Here is a 21,751-nt window from a genome sequence, read left to right as displayed (position 1 = left end):
GCCACATTTAGAGAACTTAAGATAATTTTAGAAATTTTTGGAGGAGGGAGACAGGAAAAATGTGAATTTCCCTTGCCGGGATTCAAACTCCTAACCTTCTGACTACTAGCAGGACGTACTATCCAGTTACGCTACTAGGATAATGAGAAAGAAATATCTTTCATTTTTCTTCCCTTAAAGGGCGATTGGGAAGAAGGGAGCTAACAGTCCACAACTTTTCAATTCGGGCGATACTTGTTGTCCTTAAATTTATTTGTAGATGTCAACATGAAAAATATGTAGTATCTTCGCTGAGATTCAAACTCTGGACGTCCCGACTGCCAGCATGACGTGCTTCCAATCACACCTCGAAGGCACGCGTTAGTAATGGAGAAAACAGCTTACAGTGTTTTTAAAATTTATTTATAAAAAAATGTTTTACATGGTGTTAATAAAAGCGATTTTAGAATTATTTACATATACTCTTATTTGTCTGTTTTGAAATCCCCTTGCCGCAAAACATACATTGGAAACTTTTTTTAAAATTAGAATAATTTGTTCAAAAAGTGCTAAAAAGAAAATCACATTATAATCTGAATTTTGAAAATTTTGTTTGAGATTTTTTGCAGAAGAGAGTTTGTCACATTTTTTAGATTTTAAGTAAAATATATCACAGAAATCATTATCTGTTATTTGAAAGTATTAGTTCTTCACCAAAGTTCTTTAGTAACTTTATATCTGAAGAAAATCTGACAGGACGCTACAAAAATAACTGTTGAAATAAGGCAGGAGGATTTTGTAACACTTAAGCCTTATATGTTCAGGCTGAATTCTAACCTATCGAAATAATTTAAGTGTTTACAGATTTTCATTTCAACTCTCAATTTGTGTGTATGTGTGAAAATTAATAAAATAAATCACATTCAACAGAACAATAAAATAAATCACATTCAACAGAACAATAAAATAAATCACATTCAGTAGGATGACATTTTTTAAAAATAATTTACTTAGAATATTCTTAATTCAAAATATATTAATTTAAAAAAGTTCAAAATCATGCTATTGTAAATGATAAAAACAATGTGATGAAAAACTTCCGAAAGGTTCAGATTTTAACGGTCCGCCAGAAGGGTTTGTTAAGGTTTTTTTTACGCTATCATTGAAATCACAGTCTATTAGTTCGCTGTTGCACTCGCTGATAACTCATTTCTTTTTGTATTTTTAGTTTTATTATCAAGCATAATTTTCTTCGCACTTACGCCATATACAATTCAACAGCGAAATTACGTTGTGGTGGTGTGGTGTATTTAATTATGGCAAAGTACACTAGGGCTATCTGCCTAAGGGGAGGGATGCCTTCGTGGAGGACTTTCTAAGGAAAACTGGCTCGTATACACGTTACACATGGAGAAAACCACGAAAACACCCATACAGCCATCCCGTTCGCGGGATTCGAACCTCGGACCGAACTACGAGTGTTCAGCGACTTTACCGCTCGGCCGCTGGTGGGCCAGCGAAATTACGAAAGTTTAAAAAGAAGCACATCAGCTTAGCACATCAGCAGTTTAGAATTCCTAGTGCAGTGTTGGCATACATTTCCCTATTTCTTTCAGCCTTTTCATAGCTCACCATATCAATGTTTAGGGAGAGATGAAGGCCAACCAGCCGCCGAGTGGTAAAATCGCTAAGTACTGGTAGTTCGTCCCAGCCTCGCATCCTGTTGAACGGGCAGGTTGCATAGGCGTTTTCAGGGTTTTCCTCATGTGCAATGTGTATATCAGCCAGTTTTCTTTTAAAAGTTTCCCATTAAGGCATTTCTCATCTTAACCTTACAGCCCTCAAGTGCTTTGCCATAATTCAATAAACCAAAACTAATCTTTGTGTGATGGCTTGCATAACTTTTTCATCTTTTTATTATTAATGTTTTTCGTGTTATATTTATTATGTAAATATTATATTATTCGCCTTTACACCACATAAAATTCAATTCAACGGAAAAATCACAAAGTATTTACAAACAACATATCTTTAGAATTTCCGATATACAGTATAGCGACCCAGAGATAAAAATTTTTATTCCGTACACAGATGCCAATGCTCGCTTTTAAATAATTGAATTTGTTATTCAAAAGTTCACTGAAATTTTAAAACGTACGATATATAAATTTCAAAATTCAAAATTCGGGCTTTCATGTGCCAAATTTCGGGTGGAGGACTACGGTATTCAAAATATTTGATGGCTCTAGGTATCGTTCTTTCTTTACAGTGCGAGAGCATGCATACATTCGTGCATATTCTTCATTATTTAATTACTTTAAAAATAATATATAATAGTTGGCCGATAATGTTTGGTGGCAACAATTTGGAAAACGATACAACCGTTTATGGTGGAAGACGCAGATACTACTAAATAGCCCTTTCGGGCTAACGCACTTTTGAACTAATGAAAATGGGTTAGAGAAAACCTTAGGCTAAAATAAAAGAATATAGTAACTGAAATTCCTAAATGTTGGATGCAAATTGATGTAACAATATGAAGCATTTAAAATATACGTCATCAGCGATAAATATCCTAAAACTTTTTCCATTTTCACATCTAAACGTTCTTGTAGGCGTTTCAATTAACTTTCACAGTCAAAAATTAAACTGAAATCCTATTTTATTTAAGGATGTTTTCAAAAATCAAAATCTTTACTGCTATGCTTGTCGGAATTCTCGAAATAAAACAATCGTATTTAGTATTAAAATATACATTTTGACTTTCAAAACTAAAAAATGCACTTTAGTGTACCGGTAAAAAATATACTGCGAGGAAAAAATAATTAAAAGTTCTAAAAATAGATGAAAACAATTAAAAATAACAAAATGCTTTACAATTATCTAGAATTAAAAACTATTAATTCACGTTAGTTTTCAGATTAAAAAAGATGATAAAGTAGATAACAGCGTTTAGAGATGTATATATATATATATATATATATGATGTACCAGCTTTTGTCCAAAATAAATAGATTGATGAAGAATCATAGATGTAGTCGTAGCTTAAATTATCCAGACGATAAGTTTAAAAAACAGGATCCATTTATTATTATTCAGTAGAAATGGCAGTTGCAAAATCAGATATCCGAAGTAAATAAAAAGAATTACTAATAACTTTTTGTATGAAGTTTACTGCATCGTGACATTTAAGAAAAAGCCCCGATATTCTTTTGCGAGTTCTTTTATAGCCTCTGGATAAGCGCAGCTTCCAAGAAATGACGTCAGCCAATCCAGTTCGCTTTAAATACTTTCAGAACATTCTATAACTGTACGTGTAGAAAAGGCGGGAAAAACAACTTGACTACGGGGCTGTGGATTTAATTCCACGTACTTTCAAATAAGAGACCGTCGCCATTAAAAATGAAAAGAACATACAGTTAGAATTTTAAGTGTATTCTTGACTATGGAATTTTAGTATTACAAATATATATAATGACTATGGAATTTTATTATATATATATATATATATATATGTATATATAAAGTGAGAGAGAGTATACATTTATATTTAGATGTACTTAAACTTTAAGGAAAGAATTTCTTAAAGTAACAGAAACAATTTAAAATATAGCGCTAAAGCTGGTTAAGATTTAATTTATCACTTGACATTTTGAGATAGAGTGTAAATATTGTATAGAAATAGTTTATATTCCTGTTTATTCCTTTCCTTTTAATAATTTTGCTCAAAAGATCAAGTGAAATGAAACGTGAAGTCGATAGTCTTTAATTGTTAAGACTCTAATATTTTAAATTATTACTCTTTTAAGTCGATTTGAAACATTAAAATCTATTCATAGCTGATATTAAAATATGAATAATATTTGACTTTTCACTTATACTTTTTTTAAATTTAGATAATAATTAATTAATACTTTTTTCAAAAATAGTTTTTAAAAATCGTCTTAGCGTTTTGCATCTCACTTTGTTATGAAATTCATAGGTACTTTTAATTCAATTTATGGAATTTTCCCAGGATATTACAATCTATCTATATATTCTGATTTATTAGCCAAAATGAGCGTTACCCCAAAAATGCTATTAGTCTCAAAGCGGGACTTTGCGTTGAATCACTATAAAAGTCTGAATCACTTTTCAAATTGTTGCGACCAAATATTATCGCCCTGTATTATATTTAAAGAAATTAGATAATGAAGAATTCGTATAAATGTGTGCATGTTTTTTGCAATGTGAAAAAAAAATGTTATCTAGAACCATCAAATTTTGAATAACTCAGTCCTCCACCCGAATATGAACACCTGGAATTCCGAATTTTGAATTTCAAATTTGTTTTATTGTGTATTTTATATTTTGTAAACCTTTAAATAATTTTTTATTAACGAACTCAATGATTGCTAAGTTAGCAATGGCAAAACAAAATGTTCAGAAAATAACTGTACAGAAAAAAAAAACATTTCGAAATGGGTATGAGTATTATTATTATTTTCGTGTTTCACCCTAAGGCATTACTCGTAAGAGAGGAATGCTTTCGTGGAGGACTTTCTATGGAAAACTCGCTCGTATTATCACGTTACATATGGGGTAAACCATGAAAACTCACATGTTGCCAGCCCGTTCACGGGATTCGAGTCTCGGACCGAACTACCAGTGTTCAGGGACTTTACCGCTCGGCAGCTAGCGAGCATGTACATGTGTATGTAAATGAAAAAAACGCCCCTTTCGGAGTAATATAAAATCTGAAAGATAACAGAATTTTTTCCTTCTTGTCTTAATAAACTTTAATTTTTTTAATTGCATTAATTTTATGCAAAAAAGGAAAACAAAAATACTAAGAGGCTCGTAAAAGCACCACAGAGAGGAATGAAATTAGAATTAGTAAATCAAAGGTGTTCAGTTTGTGTGTATTGAATAATACAGTTTATTGTCTGATGTTTCACTTTAGGTTCACATCTCCTTCTCTGCAAGGTAATTTAGCAAATGTTTTCGCTTTCATTTAAATATTTGTATTTAATGTATCTGTGCAAGTTAAAATTCGAAGGTAAAATTCTTTTTTCCTTTTGAACGTAGGCCTATGAGAACCTAAAGCATCCGAACTAAAAACATAAACGGAAATCAATTCACCTCGCTACCCCTTTAAAATATAGCTCAGTTGATAGATGTCGTCGGTGACGGCATCAGAATTTTATGGTCGAAGCGCAAAAATGTCTAAAGCGAGTCCACTTTTTTTCTTTTCTTACGATTATTCCCCGCAAGATACAGGGACATCGCTGACAATAACTTTAGACTTTTTAACCCCCGTTGAACATCTATATAGATGATTTTGCCTCTTGGCTCACCTCCAAACTTCGTACATCAGCGACGGACAATTTTTTCCGCCCATCTTACACTTCCCCATTAGGGGGTCTATGTTATGATCATTTCTTCGTCCTCTCAACAATAGGGTAGCAACGAAAGTATCGCATTTATTACACGTCAAGCTAAACGCTGCCAGAGTTTTTTACCTACTTTATTATCCGTTGTAGAGAAAGAGCTCACAGGAGCCTCCTTTCCTTCTTACTTTCTTTCCGAAATCGATTGATCATATATTTTGTTAACGGATCTTTCAACGCATATTCTTTACTCTTTCTTAAACGATTTTTAGAGAAAGTTTGCCTTAATAGGTATTGAAAAGTATTTCTGTGGAAAAATTGGCGAGTATATCATTCCATTCATGCAATTAAGTTCCTAAAGCTGGGTTAAACTTGACTAAAATTCCTTTCACCGATATTGATCCATTTGTGTATGTGTGGATATATATGTGTGCATGCGTGAGTGAATACCATCAAGAGATAATAATAAAATCATGAACGGGGAGCAGATATCACGAAGAAAATATTCAAATCAAAATTAAAACGAGAACACAATTCAACAAAATAATGAAACACAATAAATGTAACGATAAAATAAAATGTGTAATTGTTAAAATTCTATGGTGTTTTTCAAATAGCAGCCGAATAATTTTCAAAAAGTCACATTTCTGAATTATCTATAATGTTATCGGAATTATACTGCCTACTACGCAACTTTCATAATAAAATAATAATTTCATTTATAATATAATTTCATATGCTTTCATAGTGCCCACCAGCGGCCGAGCGGTAAAGTCGCTGAACACTGGTAGTTCGGTCCGAGGTTCGAATCCCGCGAACGGGCTGGCTGCATGGGCGTTTTCGTGGTTTTCCCCATGTGTAACGTGTATACGAGCCAGTTCCCCTTAGAAAGTCCTCCACGAAGGCATCCCTCCCCTTAGGCAGATAGCCCTCGAGGCTTTGCCATAATCACACACACACATATACTTTCATAATGAGCTTGAAATGCTTTCAGCATTTGTTCACACACGCATACATATAAATATATACAATACATGCATGAATATATGATATTTTATATAATATTTTATCACAAAATTTAAAAAAAATATCCCAATATCATTTCCGCACAATGTGCTGTTGAAAGATTAATCAATATACACAAAAAAGTAACAAATTTAGAACCTAATTCACAAAGACATGAAAGAAATCAAATCAAAACCAGTAAAATCCCAAAATTTTCAAATAAAAAAAATCACCTAATTGTTTTCGAACCAGAGGATTTTCGAAAACAATATAAATAGTACAAAAAATAGGAAGAAGAATTCAATCAAAATCTAATTCAACATTATCAAGAGGAGGTAGATCAGATACAATTTAATTCCTCCTCCCCCAGGAAAACAATTTCATTTCTATTCATTCAAAACTAGCTGATGAACCATCTTAAATAATCTAATTATAACACTTCATCCCACTTTTATGTCTTTGTGAATTAGGTTCTAATCACTATCATAGTTGCTAACCTAATTTACATATAAACCTTCTAGGGTCAATATTGTAAAATGTAATCAGTATAGATAAAAATATTAGAAATTTAGAACCTTATCCACAAAGGCATAAAAGAAATAAAATCAAAACCAGTAAAATCCAAATTTCCCAATAAAAAAATTTCACGTAATTGTTTTTAAACCAGAATTTCCAAAAACAATAGAAATATCTGTATTATATGTATGAATATATGCATGTTTTTCACATTGTGATAAAACAACGGTACCTACAGGTATCAAATTTTGAATAACGTACGTCTCCACCCGCATATAACCATCTGGAAGCCCAAATTTGGAATTTGTTTTATTATCTATTTCATATTTTGTAAAGCATTTTTGAGTTTTTAATTAAGAAACCTAAGGATTTCAATGCAAGCAATGGCAAAACTGTACGGAAAAAAAAATCATTTTTATCTCCAGCGCGCGAGACTGTGTATCGGAAATTCTAAAGTTATGCTCATTTTAAAATTATTTTGCGATATTGCTGTTGAACTTGATTTTATGGTTTAAGTGCGAAGGATATGATATTTAGTAAATAACGGTAATCCACAAAACGTTAAAAAAGTCCCTTTGGGCGTAATATAAAATCTAAAAGCTTTCTGATTTTTTTTTTTTTTTTTTTTTTTTTTGTGTGTGTGTGTGTGCGTGAATGAGAGAGAGCTGTCTTTTAGCTGTTATACATTTTTCGTGAGGTAATCTGTTTACGTTATCGGATGGAAGGTAGCAATCTATTGTTTACAGCGAACGAAACTTCCGGTCCTTTGAAGTTCTCTATAGCCGGGGTCACCTATAGTTAGTAATTTTGAAGAAGAAATAGAGATACATGCGATCATAAGGTCACCCAACGGCCAAGCGGTAAAGTCCCTGAACACTGGTAATCCGGTGTGAAGTTCGAATACAACGACCGGGCTGGCTGCGGGAGCATTTTCGTGGTATTCCCATGTGTACCGTGCTAATACGACCCAGTTTCCCTTCGGAAGTGCCTCCACGAAGGCATTCCTGCCTCCCATGTAGTGCCTTAGGGTGGAATACGTAAATAATAATAATAATACATATTGGTAAATAATAATAATAATACATATTGGCGATCATGGTCGGGCGACAATTATTTTATTTTGAAACAAAACAATGCTTTTTTTTTTTTTTTTTTTTTTTTTGTAGATAAACATTTTAGATAAAGGCGGAGAAACATTTATCAAATTTTTTATAATAAATTTTCACATATTTAGTACCACAGAAAGAAAATACAGCAGCAGCGAAGATTAAACGACATTCCGAAGACAGCGAATACAAAGTAATGTGATATGTTTAATATTAAAACCCAGTTCAGAATGATTTAGTGTTAGTTAAGCTGTTATTTGATTGGCTAATTTTTAAGTTCTGATTTCGAAATTTATAGTTATTATTATCTGAAACGTGTCATTAGTGATATGCAAGAATCATATAAATGGATGTATCTTTAAATAACGCTATTTAGGGAGACTTATTGTAATCGGTTTACTATTTTAGAATAGAAAGGGAAAGTAGCCAAATTAAAATGGAGAGCCAATGCAATTAGCGCAAATTAAAGTTAGAATTTAGATTTAGATATTTTTCTTACATATAAACAGGGGCTCACCAGCGGCCGAGCGGTAAAGTCGCTGAACACTGGTAGTTCGGTCAGAGTTTCGAATCCCGCGAACGGGCTGGCTGCATGGGCGTTTTCGTGGTTTTCCCCATGTGTAACGTGTATACGAGCCAGTTTCCCTTAGAATAGTCCTCCACGAAGGCATTCTTCCCCTTAGGCAGATAGCCCTCGAGGCTTTGCCATAATCACACACACACTTACATATAAACCTTCAGAAAAAAAAAAAGGCTTAGCGACATAAAATCTTATTTTAAAGAAAAACGCTACAACGTTAGAAAATAAAATAAAGCATTATTATACAATTTTGAAAAATAGTACAATATAAAAGAGAAAGATCTGCATAGAGGACATAGCCTTTAATTTTTCATTATGTTCTATTATTTTCATTAGTTCTCTCGCATTCCAGTGAAACAAAGTTATACATTAAAATTGCAATATGCAGGGGATAATAAAATATGATATTATTCAACAAGTAAGCCAATATGATATCCAAACTGAAGGGCTTCAAAGATCTGCAGATTTATTTCTTGAAATATTATAAAATTATGCTAAATTTTTGAGTCCTTCATTAAATGTTTCCAAGGACTAATATAAAAATATTGGAAAATTTCGGTTTGAATATCATTGTGTAATATTGGAGAAAATAAGGCAACAGTAATTAGCAAAAAGTGCATAAATTTTAGGACTAATTTCGAAAGTTTTAGTAGATCATACTTCTTCAGCTGCAAGAGTCGGAAAAGGGTATACATAGTAAAAGTATTTCCGGCTGCGAAAATATGTAGTGGAGTCTAAAAAGTAAAACTACAAGACTGATAACATCGTCTACATCGAAGAAAAGACACTTATATGGAAAAATCCCTTCGTTAAAATACTTATATGGAAACGAGCGCAAATATATACTGAATTTATAGAAAGTAGCGAAATTTCCCATATATTCAATCTGCCGTCCCTTGTATTGATCACCGAAAGAACCTATCAGGGTTCAGTAGCTTTATCTACTCGCCAGCTGATTGGATGTTCCGAAAAGACAACCATAGAGAGAAAAACAGAGAGGAATAGGAAAGTTCAGATGGTACCCTCGTTTGTAGCTTATTGCATACCAGCTCCCTGTCATATTCAAGAAATGCTACCATTTCGGAACATTATCTGAAAATAAAACCAGTCCAAGGCCATAACAGTCACCCTTAAATTTCCAAGCACATCCCGAGGTGGTTAAATTTTTAATGCCGGCGCAAGTGTCTGACGAGATAACGAGGACGGAATTCACACCAAACTTGCCCCTAAGGTAGCTAGAAAACTGCTTCCCCACAATACGTACAGAAAGGCGGAAAAGGGAATAGTTTATCCTTTCCAACGGGAAGTTTGCCGATAGGCGGCGCTTTTTCGAGCTTCCCCCAAGGACCCTTTAGGCGAAAGCTCAACATCCACAGTATGCTGTGCCTACATACCTCCTGCAGATAGCTGCGGACGGTAAGCGGTGATATACATAACACATAAAATTTCACTAAGTGTGAATGCCAAGGATATGCCATTTTTGTCCACCAGTATTCGCACTATCTAATGACAGCTTAGGGAATTAAAATGAGTCTAGGCAGTGGTACTTCTAAATATCATTGTTACTGTAATGGTGATAAATGTCGGAAAACTTACACCCGACAAGAAAGATTAATTTAATGAATGTTAGATTTACTCGATTAAAAAAAATCCCGCTTATTTTTTGTGTAGATTTAAAACTGGAATTAGAACACTATAATGGGAAAATAAATAACTTTCTTTGACTTCAGAAAACCTTAAATTTTATAAACTTGCAAGAAATATGGAAAATCTAGTTGAAGTACTTTGTTCAAAAAAATAGAAAACGTTTTGAGAAAATTATGTACCTTGTTGTGTTTTGTTTTGAAACGGTAACCCCAAAAGTCAGAGAAGCAAGGAAAGAAAGTATGATATGAGGAACTATATCTTAATAAAAAAAACTCACGTTTTATGTGTAAATCTCAGAAAAAAAAAATCTGAAATTTTTCAGATTTTAAATTACGTCCAAAGGGGCGTTTTTTTAACGTTTTGAGTGTTACCTTTATTTATTAAATACCATGTTCTTTGCACTTAAACCATAAAATTCAGTTCAAGAGCAATATCGCAAAATAATGTTAAATTAAGGATATCTTTAGAATTTCCGATATACACAGTCTCGCGAGCTGGAGATAAAAGTATTTTTTTTTTCTATATAACGTTGCCATTTCTCGCTTTTAAAGCATTGAGTTTGTAAATCAAAAATTCGTTAAAGTTTTACAAAATATAAAATCTATAATAAAACAAATTCCAAATTTGGGATTTCAGATGCCCATATTCGCAGTAGGATTTCGTCATTCAAAATTCCATGGCCCTATGTACCATTGTTTTATCACAATGCGAGAAATAGACAATCATTTATGCAGATTTTTCATTATTTAATTTCTTCAAATATAATGCAGGACTCTAACATTTTGTGGCAACAGTTTGAAAAGTGAACCGACGTTTATGAGTCCGACGCAAAATGCCAAAACGAAAGCAATAGTCCTTCGGGACTGAAATCCCTTTGGACTAATAATTTACTTTTATGCATATCAAGTGAAATCTTAGATTAAATTCTAATTTGGTTTTTAACCATTTAGAGTATTTTTAATTTAGTGAAATTTATTATGTGAATAAAGTACATTATAGGGTATTTTCTCCCTTCTTTCTGCATGCCTTCGTTCTGTAACGGTAGCACACTCGACGTATTCGAGAGATCCATGTTCGAATCCCGGCGAGGGCATTGCTCATCTTCACGTCTTCCTGTTACGAAAATCCTCATGACTCTGTTACAGTGAAACACGGAAATCTGGAGAATGTCGACTTTCACCGGTGAATGTCAACATTCACATAGTCTCTTGGTGTATGTCCGAAATATTTTCCAAATACTCTTATTTCTGACTTACACCAGTCAATGTCGACATTCACCATGTACTAATGGTGAATGGTAAACATATAACAATATTATATTTTCTTCTCCGTAATTCAGTCGCGAATAAACGCACTTGAGACTTGAAATAAGAACATGAGAACCTAAAACACACAATACATTTAAAATGAGAAAGGAAAATAATAGAAGTTAAAAACTCAATTATACAGTACGTTCTAAATGAGAAAATAAAATAACAGTCATAAAAAATTTACTAAATTATGTGATTCAAATCTTATTTATTGCAACAACTTAAACTATTATGACACTTTATAACCTCTCTTTTCGACTTTCACCAGAGCATATCTGTGATTGTCGACATACACCGGTGAGGGTTCGAATATACAAGAATGTAGTGCAATATTCGATCTTTCACCGACGTATTTGGTGAATGTTGATATTCTCCAGTAAAAGTCGACATTCTCCAATTTCGGTCTGTTACGGTAACAACTCTACAACTTCACTACAAAAGATCGCTAATATAGTTCAAAAATAATAAGGTTATACAAGAAATTGTATATTAGTGCGCTATTAATTAGAACTTCACCCATTTCTGACCACTTCCTACCACATAATTTTAAATTAAATGTATATTTTTAATCTTTTCCTTCCTAAAATATATTCCTGTGCTTTAGCATTTTTATCACAAACTCTCGCCCTCAGACATTATAGTGGTTAGTGACGCTGACTGCCGTACCCAAGGGCCTGGGTTCGAACCCTGACGAAGGCGTAGACGCTTGTAAATGTGTCTAAGCGGCATGCTGGCACTTGAAATATACAACTAGCCGAAAAAGTCTCTGAAGAGGTTTGGTGGTAAGGAAAGAGGGGTAGAAGACTCTCGGACACTATTCTTCGATATGCTGTTCTAAAGAGGGAACACACTGGTCAAAGTCGCACTGTTACATACGGTACGGTGCTCAAGGCTCATGCTAACGATAAACGCAATCTTGCACTCCTTGCCAGGGTAAAATTCGTGCACTTGTTTTAGGTCAATCAAGAGAAATTAGCCAAAGCAGCATTAGAAATTCACAGCATTCATCAACAGTGTAAGTTTTTCCCCTAAATGAGGTTAAGGTAGCAGATTAAAGCAAATTCTAGATAAATAAAAAATAAATTTTTATTCATTTACTAAAATAAAATGCCGAAACCTTTTAGTCCAGAGTTGTGCCAATTAGGCATTGTTTGCAGAGGAAACCATAATGTTAATTTTAATTAATATATTTATTATGTTAAATCTTTCCCGCATTTCTATTTTACGTGAGCTCAACCAGAAATGAGAATTAGATTAAGTTAAATCATGAGTGGGTAAATTAAATGGCGCATTGTTGACAGTTCCTGCCAGGAGAGCTGTAACTCTCAGATTCTTCCCACTATAGATCTGTGCAGATTGTTGATGAGTTTAGGACAGTGCAGAATCCAGATTCTTCGTTCCTAATTTCATATTTGTTTTGTAAATAAGGTAAATACTGCTTATTTATCATATACACTCAAGAGCCAAAACATTATGACCAGCCCTACATTTTGCCATGAACGCGCCTGGATGACGGGGACGGCACGTGATCAGGTGGAAGTGGTATTTAACTGCTGCTTGAGAGTCTGAAGAATCATTCTTTCACTTACTTTTGTGTGTGATGGGAAAGGCTACGGATCTAAGCGACTTTGATAGAAGGCATATTGTGATGGCTCTAAGGCTCGGAACAAGTATTTCCGAAACTGCACGACTCGTGGGTTGTTCGTGATCTACAGTTGTTAGTACGTATGGAAAGTGGATGAATGACGGTGAAACCAGCAGTAGACGACATGGTGTTGGACGTCCACACGCTATCAAAAAAAAAAAAAGGTCGTCGGAGACTGTCTCGCATGGTGAAGCAAAACCGGAGCCAGAGAGTGGCTCAGCTGACAGCCGAATGCAATGCAGGGCCAAGTAGAAAAGTATCGAGCACACTGTTCAGCGGACACTGTTGGATATGCCACTACGCAGCAAACGTCCCACTCGTGTGCCTTTGCTGACCAAGCGTCATCGCCAAGTGCGCCTGCGCTGGGCCCGAGGACATCGCGACTGGTCCATGGATCAGTGGGAGAGAGTTGCATGGTCAGATGAATCACGATTTGTCATTCATAACACCGATGGCTGGGTCAGAATACGCCGTCTTTCAGGCGAGCAGTTGCTCCCTCAATGCACAGTAGGTCATACACAGGCCGGTGTTGGTGGTATTATGCTCTGGGGGACGTTCTCTTGGGCGTCTCTGGGACCCCTGGTTGTGGTAGATCAGACCATGAATGCTACAGGGTATCTGAACATCATTCAGGAGTAGTTGCACTCTTACATGGCATATGTTATTCAAGCTGGAAATGGAATGTTCCAACAGGACAACGCCCCGTGTCACAAGGCTACAATTGTGTTGGAGTGGTTCCAGGAACATGATGCTGATTTCCAGCTAATGTCCTAGCCGGATCTCAATCCGATAGAACACATTTGGGATGTCATGGGACGGCAGCTCAGAGGTCAAAGACCACCAATTCGCAATATCTCGGATTTGCGTGACCGTTGCTACAACATCTGGTACAATCTGTCTCCGGCCATCTATCAAGGACTTGTGGCATCCATGCCAAGGCGGGTTGAAGCTGTGTTGCGCGCCAAATTTGGCCCAACTCGTTACTGACAGGTGGTCATAATGTTTTGGCTCTTGAGTGTATACTGCTTATAAATCAGTCGAGAAGTAAGGAATGTTGAGCCTCAATCCCTTTTCTTACAGTACTGGAGTATTCATTAAAGTTTTACAGAGCCACGTTTGGAACATCGGCATTTTTCGTGTCCAGATCCATGCTTTAAATACTACAAAAAGTTGAGAGGTGAGTGTAGCTTCGTAAATGCATTTGTTTTGTCCGCTCCTTTGTTTTGGAGTTAGTTCAGTCTGCTTAAGATGTATGCTGCGTGCTGATTTCAAAATATATTTAAATATGCAATATCCTGAAAATACCTCCAAAAATAAACCAGGTCATTTCAAGATGTAAATTTAGATTTACTTTAGATGGTGTCCTCCGATAACATCGCGGCAAAATCATCGCGGGCGAAAACGTCGCGGAGAAAACAACGCAAGGCGAAAACGTCGTGCTACAAAACATCGTGGGAGAAAACATCGCAAAGAGAAAATATCACAGTTCTAAAACATCGTTGTACAAAATATCGTCGTCGAAAATAAAGCGGTTCAAAAACTTCGCAGTTTAAAAACATCGTCGTCGAAAATATCCCGGTAAAAAATCTATATAGACAAATCATCGCAGCACGATAATATTGCAGAACTGCTTTTCTCAGGCTTTAATAATTGTAAATGGATATTCCCATAATGATTTGTGAGCGCAAGATGGAAAGAAAGATATTTTTTACTTTCATATTTTTTATTAACTAATAAATTTTTGCTGAAAAGGTGAGAAGGAAACTTAATACTTAAGAATCAACTGAAGCAGAACAAGAAATAATTTTCATTATAAGAGTATGAGATTGACAAAAGTGAATAAAATAATTTCATAATTAGCAATTTTTTATAGATAAGGTCATGTAGTTAATCTTAGATTGTACTTCCTTTTTTTAAACATTTTTAAATTATACTTTTAATGAAAAATTACCAGTAAAGACCTTTATAAAAAATGATTTATTAATGACCTTTGTTAGTTAACTGTGTCAGTTTAAAACTCTATTAAGTGCTATAAGTTGCCTTAATTTTCTATGCTTAAATTTCCTTCTTACGTTTTCAGCAAAAATTTATTAGTTAATAAAAAATATGAAAGTAAAGATTATTCTTCTTTTCATCTTGCGATCACAAATCATTATGGGAATATCCATTTACAATTATTAAAACCTGAAAAAAGCATGTCTGCGATGTTATCGTCATGCGATGATTTGTAGATACTTTATTTTTTACTACAATATTTTCGACGACGATGTTTTTAAACTGCGAAATTTTTGAACCGCTTTATTTTGGACGAGGATATTTTGTATCACGATGTTTTAGAACTGTGATGTTTTCTCTTTACGATGTTTTCTCCCACGATGTTTTGTATCACGAAGTTTTCGCCGTGCGTTGTTTTCTCCGCGACGTTTTCGTCCGCGATGTTTTCGGCTGTAACCACTTTAGATAGCGCAATGCGTCTAAACGTTTTCAGGAATAAAATCATGAAATGATAGAATAAGGGAATAGATAAATAATTCAATGTTTAAATGTTCTACATACAATTTCTTCATATATTATATCTTGTTAAACTCATCGAATTTCTGTATTGTTTCACACTAATCAATTTGTGTAGCACATTTGTTCCTATCGTTATAGTTTTCTAGAATTTTGATATGCTCTTAGAAAGGTACCTTACTTCAAGGAACAAAAGTTAAACTGGCGGTGCAGTGATATTTGTTTTAAATAAATTACTTGTCAAATTTACCTGATACAAAGAAAATTTTCTTGATTATCTCTGTTTAGTCTTTAAATTCGTTACGACAGGTATCGTCTGCATAAAATGAAGTAAATAAATTATATTCACATTTCTTTCTGTAAAAGAACATCATTTTAGGGGAAACATGTTAAATCTGTTAATAATCATTGCGGCAATTTACTATTTTGCAACTTCAGTGGTTTTGGCTGGAAACACTTAGTCTTAAAGCTTTGAAATGCATAATGTCAAATGACGCAATGTGTGTAAAAATTCTATGTGCGTCTACAAATGGCACATTGTGACAAATGGCATATGTGAAATTAGTAACAGCTATTCACAATACGACAAATAGTAGTACAAATGACAAATTGCATTACGTTATAATGTATTTTCTCCCTCCTTCCAGCACAGATGGTGTAACGTGGTCCTTCGTCGTATAACAGTAGCATACACGACGTGTATTCGAGAGGTCTAGGTTCGAATCCCAGCGAGGGCACTGCACATTTTTCATGCCTCATTGTTCAAAATAGCCCGATGGTTCTACAGTGGAGGATGATAATTCGACACCACCAGGAGTTGGCAAATAGGTCCCGTAATCCCCAGCCGCCCTTTAAAAGGGGGGAGAGTATAAGGTATTTTGTCCCTCTTCCCCGCACGCTTTCGCGGTGTAACGGTAACACACTCGACGATATCCGAGAGGTCCGGATTCAAGTCCCGGCAAGGGCAATGCTCATTTTTAATGTACTCCTGCTTCAAAGAAACATAATGACTCTACAATTTATTTGTAGATAACAATGGCATAGCTCATGCACATTGCACATAGTTTGTTTTGGAGATTTAGTATAATTAACAGTACTTCATTCGTTGCCGAAGTCAAACGTGTTAACAATGCTGAGGTCAAACGTAGACAAGCTAATTGGTTAGTTGATTTTTTACGATAAAGTATGAGATATCTATCTGTGGAGAAAGGATGTTCCGTCTGTGACTTGCAAGGGAATTTGATTCATATTCCGTTTACATTCACAGAAGGAGAACTACCAAAAAAAACTTTATAATCAATATATTCGCTTGAGTTGCCATGTAAGCTTACGCATATGAAATTCTGCACACTTTGGAATTACCCTGCAGACCATTTTCGCCAAACTTGATATTATCGCCAAGGTTTCTTTAGTGTGTTGAAATATACTGCTTGTTTTTACTTCTGTGAAAAATGATTCAAATTTGGGATTTGCCTAGCACCGAAGAGAGTGCCGTGGCATATTTTCAAGAGTACGGAATCATTTCTTCTAAGAAAATGTGCGTTAATGGCCACGATATGGCGCTGTATATCAACACTGATAAGCAATGACTGTGCAATGTAAAGGGGTGCGATAAACGAGTAGCTATTCGAAAAGGCACGTGGTTTGAGGGCTCAAAACTCCCGTTTCTGACTGCCCTCCGGTTTATTTACTGCTGGTCGCAAGAATTAGCATCAATTGAATGGGAAGAAAAACATCTGGATTTAACAGGAAAGACCATTGTTGATTGAAACAATTATATGAAGGAAGTGTACACTCATAACCTTTTACATCTTGATTGTAGAGATAGATGATAGCCTTTTTACAAAGAGCAAAATCCAAGTCGGTCGTATTCTTCCAGAACAAAGGATATTTGAGGGACTCTGCGGAGAGACCAACAAAGTTACAAAACTGGTGAACTGGAAGTAGCGAGATTCCAACACTTTAAAGTGAATCACCGATATAATTTTGTGCATCCTGAAACTGGCACACATACACAAAATATAGAACGGTTATGGGCTTTGACAAAATGCAGAAACAAGAAACACCGCGGATCTACTCGAAAACACTTGAATTCGTATTTAAACGAATCTATGTGGCGGAGAATGCACAAGGATAACGACTTGTTTGTTTGTGCTTTAAAAGCTATGTGTTTGTGTTTATATAACTATGCTTTAAAAGCATGTGGTTAGATTCAAGAATAATTCAATGTGTAATTATAAAAAATGTACAGGTTTTTCCTTTGCTTTGATTCTTTTTATTACACTTTTTTATTATATATTAATACATTTGCATTTTTGTTATAATTATTTCATGAATTTATTGTGTTTAAAATGCTTATTTTAGAAATTGCTTTTCATCATGATGGTGCTAAAGGTTGTGCTCATTTTCGCGAGCGTTTTCAGGTCGACTGGATAATTCCAAAGTACAGATATTGTTCTCCGAATGCATTTTTCGATGAAACGTTTATATCCTAAAATTTCAAAGCTTTAAATGTAATGCCAATTAAGGAGAATATCATGAATGTATGAGCGAGCTCGTGTGAAACAAGAGATTCATAAGTTCTCAAATGTAAAGTCCCCACTCGCACTAAATATGTATACTACATAGTTCTGCACTTTATTGGGGACTGTACTATTTGTCTGATTGAAGGAGGATTATTCATTTTTAATAGAAACTGGCCTGTATAACACAGTATACAAATAAGTAGAACCACGGAAACCCATACTTGCACCCAATGCAGCCAACATTCTTACCTGGATTGCCAAATGCAAATTTTCACGCATATAGAAATTCAAACGGTATTTTTGAATACATATAAAATCTTTATTTGTAAAATAAATTTAAAATATGCATTAAATTTGAAGGGAATTTGTAGATTATGTTTGAGGGCATGAACATATGTTCGATTCCAAGCAAAATGACTGAAAGTAAAATTAGCTTCAATTCTAGCTTAGTAAACCAAAATTACCTCTTCATGTTTATTGGTAACATTTACTAATAGGGTTAATAGGGTGTATACGGACTACCAGCTAAAATGGGGAAGAAATTGTCCGTTGGTGATTAATGCTAGCAGCGATATTACTGATCACTTTTTGCAGTAGTAATTCTCATTCATAGGGAAAGATACGATCTTCTGATTTGCAGTATACCATCTCAATACATCACCTTTACGACTGAGGAATTCAGAGCTAGCTTAATCAAGTGCATTTTGCACTGATTAACATTAGAATCTTTAGCCATAATCTGCAACTCATGCTGCCAAATTAAAACTGTTTACATTTTAAAGTACTTCTCCATTGCTCATTTCTTCAGCTTCCGAAAGATCAAAATGTCTCTACAATGCCGCCCGAACTTGATGAATGATGATTCTCCAAAACCAGGATTTGGCGATCCCCAGTCGCCCTTTAAAAGGGGGACTTTATAAGGTATTTCTCCCGCCTTTTCAGCATGCCTTCGTTGTATAATGGTCAGAACTCTCGACGAGTATTCGAGAATTCCATGGTTCCTGTCCCGGCAATGGCATAGCTAATTTTTCATCGCGCTTGCTTTAAAATTACCTAATGTCTCTACAACATTAAGTACGGATTAATCACAATCCATTTTACAAGGAGATTGTATTCATGCTGTAAGTATGGCTTACTTATGTGTGATTTGTGCAATATAATCTTTAACCTTATTTATGCCATCTATATTTTACAATTATAATTGTTTACTTTGCGCATAAACAAAAAATATGACACTAAGAAGGAAAGTATGGTTAAATAAGGAAATTATACTGATATAAGGGTCGTATATGCAGGATGCATCCAAAATATCTGGCAAAATTGTACGGTAGAGATAACCAAACTAAGCAGATTTTGTAATAGAATGTATGTGCGGAAATAAGCGTGGTACGGAATGCTGTTGGACGGCAGGTTGGGCAAGAGGCCAGCGGTAGGTTCCACTGGCTTAAATCATTATTCCTCATGCAGATTTCGAGCATATGCATCGCTGCACAAACGCGGATCTCGTCGATATGCATTTTATCTGTGCAGCTACAGATACGAACAGGACAGCTTCTCAAAGGAGATATTCGGGATTCGATCTCTACACTTCCTTTGAGTAACTGATCCATAAAATCCCTATCCACGAGCTCCAGGTTCACGCAACAATGCATCATTGCTGGACGTTTCTGCGGGGAATGACTTACACCACCAGAGCGCTTATAATGCTGCTGAATTGTGCCTTGTAACACCGCAATATGCCACTTCCGTCTAAATACTCCCTTACAAAATTTACTCATTTGTGTTCTCTTTACCTATTGTTACATTTTTATCAGATAGTTTGCAGTCACCGGTGTAATGGGTGAAAAAAAACAAAGAACTGGCTTAAAAGGTAAGAAGCAACTCCAAAATAAGAAACTTCTGAATCTGATTATTATATATCTTCATTAAATTCCGGTAAAATATATTTAGAAAAAAAAATCTCTTGGATTTTTCAGTAAAGTTAGGAACATTCCTTAACATCAATTATGGTTTCTTCTGATGTCATATCGCTTTTTAATTATGTTCCAATGAAAGATTACAGTCATCTGTTGAAACGAGGCATCTAGAATTCAATTTCATTTATACTATAATTAAAAAACTAATCACTATCGTTAGCGTTTCTCTGAGTCAGACACATTTAGATTTCCGAAAATAATTACCATTGCTAATCTAAGAATTAAATATCGCAATTCTTTTCAGTTTAGAATACACTCATAATTATAGGCATTATATGAGGGAAAATTATTTAATAAACTGTATTTTCCTTTCTGGGTTCGCTACATTGATTATACTTCTGCACTTTTGGATGGTAACAAAAAGGACTTGGCAAAAATATCGTGTGTTACTAATTCGAATGATTTAGCATTTCAATTAGGGAAGGAGTTAGTTATCTTTGTACTTTCACCTTTCAAGTTATTCATCACAGTCTTCATCTTCCTCTTCTATTGTTTACCTCCTCTTTTCCATTTCTGTTATGTTATTTTGTTAGCTTAAAATAATTTCTGTCTGCCCGAATAAAAGCAGTTCTTGTAGCGAAAAGAAATGAAAGGTTTACTTTAATTAGCACATTATGTTTATATTAAATCTGCCCATTATTGTTAATTTCTTCTTTCACTATGCTCCAAAATGGGTTCATTGTTAACATTAAATATATTTACACTTCAGCCTATACATTTGTAACATTATTTCTAAGATTAAGTCTATTTATCGACCTTGCTTTTCTCTAATAAATTACAAATATAAATTGAACAATGCTAGAATAATTTCTAATTTTAACAAAATTAAAACTAGCTCAGTTTGGGGCTCTGGGACTATCTAATCACAAATACTACCAAAACGCACTCATTAAAATGTACACTTACATTCCCGCTCATTATTTAAAATCCATATAATTTGTATTTCTGGTGGAGATGACGGAAGAAACAGAAGTATCGGACAGATTTAACATAAACAACAGCGGTGTTTTTTTTAACCTTAGCTATTAGCCAAGCAAGAGATCAAGTTATTCGATAGTTTTAATCTATATATTTGGAGTTATGTAGCCGGATTGACAAAATTACAAAATTCTTGATATCGGAGGTGCAGAGCAAAGATAGCCGTAAGTTATAAGGAATTGTCGCATTCGCTCTTGTATTCTGTCATGATGTAAGCAATTTGCACATCCAGCTACAGCTGGAAGATCAATGGTTCATGACCCGAGAAAGTAATGTAATGTAAGCTTAATGTTCCTACAGTGGCCCCCAAATTAAAAGACGGTGAAGAAAATTCGTCACCTCTTTCCCGACTGGGTATTATGGCTCTTTCCAGTCGAGCGTTCAGTATGAGAAAATACTAGGAATTACCATATTTTTCTGTGCATGTTCTCACAGTCTTAACATTCCCAGCTATTTCTGGAAAACGAAAGCACAGTTGATTATTTTAAAGTGAATTTTTTGTACAGTTGATATTTTTAAGTTTCCTGCTCCAGAAGATTAATGAACTTACAAGACAGGTGCTTTTTACGCACAATGCTATATATTTTCGACAAAAAACATTAAT

General features: G+C 34.6%; 2 long non-coding RNA genes across 6 annotated transcripts in view; one reads left to right on the top strand and one right to left on the bottom strand.

Moving 5' to 3' along the window:
* The window catches only part of LOC118204223 (uncharacterized), a 382,418-nt gene that overhangs the window by 211,934 nt on the left and 148,733 nt on the right, over nucleotides 1-21,751 (bottom strand). The window lies entirely within an intron of this gene.
* LOC118191378 (uncharacterized) overlaps nucleotides 1-21,751 on the top strand; it is a 338,644-nt gene that overhangs the window by 257,815 nt on the left and 59,078 nt on the right. The window contains exon 4 of one of the 4 annotated variants that reach the window (XR_015042792.1): nucleotides 14,238-14,334. The exons of the other annotated variants lie outside the window; for them this stretch is intronic. This is a non-coding gene — a long non-coding RNA (uncharacterized LOC118191378). The remainder of the gene's footprint in view (nucleotides 1-14,237; nucleotides 14,335-21,751) is intronic. 4 annotated transcript variants of the gene reach the window in all.

The sequence above is a fragment of the Stegodyphus dumicola genome, chromosome 8 (assembly GCF_044657685.1).
Source record: "Stegodyphus dumicola isolate Sdum_Otavi_A_Nest chromosome 8, ASM4465768v1".
Classification (NCBI taxonomy): Eukaryota; Metazoa; Arthropoda; class Arachnida; order Araneae; family Eresidae; genus Stegodyphus; species Stegodyphus dumicola.
This window is presented reverse-complemented; position numbering and strand designations above follow the sequence as displayed.